Source organism: Kogia breviceps, unplaced genomic scaffold, assembly GCF_026419965.1.
Source record: "Kogia breviceps isolate mKogBre1 unplaced genomic scaffold, mKogBre1 haplotype 1 scaffold_56, whole genome shotgun sequence".
NCBI classification, from domain to species: Eukaryota; Metazoa; Chordata; class Mammalia; order Artiodactyla; family Physeteridae; genus Kogia; species Kogia breviceps.
This window is the reverse complement of record NW_026712001.1, coordinates 2,211,420-2,214,750: the sequence shown is the minus strand read 5'-3', so window position 1 is coordinate 2,214,750 and position 3,331 is coordinate 2,211,420.

Below are 3,331 nucleotides of genomic sequence, written 5' to 3'. Positions count from 1 at the left end.
GCGTTGACCTTGGGAAAATGAAAAAATCAACCAGACACAGGGACCCCAAAGTTGAGGGCTGCTGTCTTGACAAGAACCTCCACTCCGGTACACGTTTCATATCCCAGGAAAGAGCCAAGTGGAGAAGTGGACAAAGACAAGTGGACAAGTGGACAAGTGGTGCTACGTAGGTCCAATGGAGTGTCACTCAGCCATGAAATCCACGTCATGAGGCTGGTAGCAGCATCCTGAGTGGATTTAGGTACGATCATCCTCAGTGAAATAAGTCCCACAAAAAAAGAAACTTATGATATCACTTATCGAGGGAATGTAAAAATCGCTCCCCATGAACGGAATCCCCAAACAGAACAGAGTCACGCTTTTAGAAAACACACTTATGCCTGCTTCAGGGGAAAGGAGAGGTGGGGTGACGCATAAAACTCGAGTTTGAAATGAGCACAGATACCCTTCCGAAAACCGAATATGGAATGGACACGACCTACTCCTTGCTCAATCAACTGGACTCACCAGACCCTGTTCATCGCACAAGTATCTATCCGACTAGTAAGCATCTTAAAAGCTAAGTCTTGATATCTCTGTGTAAGTGCATCAAGTGTGTGTAAAGCGGCCTAAAACCAGCAGGGAAAATCAGCTCAGACCCATTCTGAGGATACATTTCCAACATAAAGAAGAAACAAGCAGGGCAAAACAGAGAGAAATTCTTCCAAAATGCGTTCAGGGACTGACATGCAACCAGGATTGACCACATCTACAGCCCCAGCGGCAGAAGACATAAGGCTGGACACTCTTGGGTCTGAGACGATTGGTGAGGTTGGGAAAGCAAATGCAGACCCTTGAAAGGAATCCTGCGTGCTCCCCTTTCCATGGGTCCCAACTCTCCAGGTTCAACGCAATCTTCCGACAGCGAAAGCACTCATTGGAAACCCAGCGGATGCTACACCGTGGGATCGGGAAAGCTTTCTGAAACCCACCTAAGTTTTCATCTCCTGGTGCTCGTGTTCTCCATTCAGGCCCCCTTACTAACAATCTCCCCACTTGGAGACTCGGCGCCTTTCCATGCCTCTTTCGTACCGTCTGCAATTTGTCCGCAGGATGAACTGCAAGAGGGGGAACCAATGAGAGACTCGCTGGAGGTGTTTGGTCGGGCACATGTCACTCTCATTTCCCATCACGAAGAAGAATTCACCAGAGGTTCAGCCTGCCACCCCGGATCGACAATAGGGCGTGAAGCCATCCAGCCGTGTTGCGTCCCACTCACAAAAAAGCGACTTGGGAAATGGAGCTCAGGGGCACTGCACTTCCCAAACCTGCAGAGTTCTAAATGATAACTATCGCCCCAAAATATATTGAGGTCAGGCTACGAAGAGGCGCTGAACGCAAGGCAGAACTGCAGGAAACGGATGTCAACGGGTACATCGGAATGGCCCCGATAGCACATGAAAAGCGCCAGAACGTGGACAATGATGCGGTTGGCCAAAAAGGGCGTATGCGTTTTTTCCTGAATATATTCAGGAAAAAACGCATACGCCCATTTTGGCCAACCAAGCAACCTGGGAGAGCAAATCAGCACTACAAAGAAATCTCTCGCCCCCCCCCCGGGGCAAAAGGGTCAGGCGAAAAAAGTCTAAAAACCAGAAAGGCAGGACAGCCCATGGAGTCAAGGGAGCCTTGTTAAACTGATGGGCGGGATGTCAATGGCCAACAGCCAATCTTCACAAGTGTATCCTCTTTCCCAAACCATGTAAAACACAGAACCACAGAGCATAGGGCACTTCCACACATGGGCGTTGACCTTGGGAAAATGAAAAAATCAACCAGACACAGGGACCCCAAAGTTCAGGGCTGCTGTCTTGACAAGAACCACCACCCCGGTACACGTTTCATATCCCAGGAAAGAGCCAAGTGGACAAAGACGAGTGGACAAGTGGACAAAGTCAAGTGGACAAGTGGTGCTACGTAGGTCCAATGGAGTGTCACTCAGCCATGAAATCCACGTCATGAGGCTGGTAGCAGCATCCTGAGTGGATTTAGGTACGATCATCCTCAGTGAAATAAGTCCCACAAAAAAAGAAACTTATGATATCACTTATCGAGGGAATGTAAAAATCGCTCCCCATGAACGGAATCCCCAAACAGAACAGAGTCACGCTTTTAGAAAACACACTTATGCCTGCTTCAGGGGAAAGGTGAGGTGCGGTGACGCATAAAACTCGAGTTTGAAATGAGCACAGATACCCTTCCGAAAACCGAATATGGAATGGACACGACCTACTCCTTGCTCAATCAACTGGACTCACCAGACCCTGTTCATCGCACAAGTATCTATCCGACTAGTAAGCATCTTAAAAGCTAAGTCTTGATATCTCTGTGTAAGTGCATCAAGTGTGTGTAAAGCGGCCTAAAGCCAGCAGGGAAAATCAGCTCAGACCCATTCTGAGGATACATTTCCAACATAAAGAAGAAACAAGCAGGGCAAAACAGAGAGAAATTCTTCCAAAATGCGTTCAGGGACTGGCATGCAACCAGGATTGACCACATCTACAGCCCCAGCGGCAGAAGACATAAGGCTGGACACTCTTGGGGCTGAGACGATTGGTGAGGTTGGGAAAGCAAATGCAGACCCTTGAAAGGAATCCTGCGTGCTCCCCATTCCATGGGTCACAACTCTCCAGGTTCAACGCAATCTTCCGACAGCGAAAGCACTCATTGGAAACCCAGCGGATGCTACACCGTGGGATCGGGAAAGCTTTCTGAAACTCACCTCAGTTTTCCTCTCCTGGTGCTCGTGTTCTCCATTCAAGCCCCCTTACTAACAATCTCCCCACTTGGAGACTCGGCGCCTTTCCATGCCTCTTTCGTACCGTCTGCAATTTGTCCGCAGGATGAACTGCAAGAGGGGGAACCAATGAGAGACTCGCTGGAGGTGTTTGGTCGGGCACATGTCACTCTCATTTCCCATCACGAAGAAGAATTCACCAGAGGTTCAGCCTGCCACCCCGGATCGACAATAGGGCGTGAAGACATCCAGCCGTGTTGCGTCCCACTCACAAAAAAGCGACTTGGGAAATGGAGCTCAGGGGCACTGCACTTCCCAAACCTGCAGAGTTCTAAACGATAACTATCGCCCCAAAATATATTGAGGTCAGGCTACGAAGAGGCGCTGAACGCAAGGCAGAACTGCAGGAAACGGATGTCAACGGGTACATCGGAATGGCCCCGATAGCACATGAAAAGCGCCAGAACGTGGACAATGATGCGGTTGGCCAAAAAGGGCGTATGCGTTTTTTCCTGAATATATTCAGGAAAAAACGCATACGCCCTTTTTGGCCAA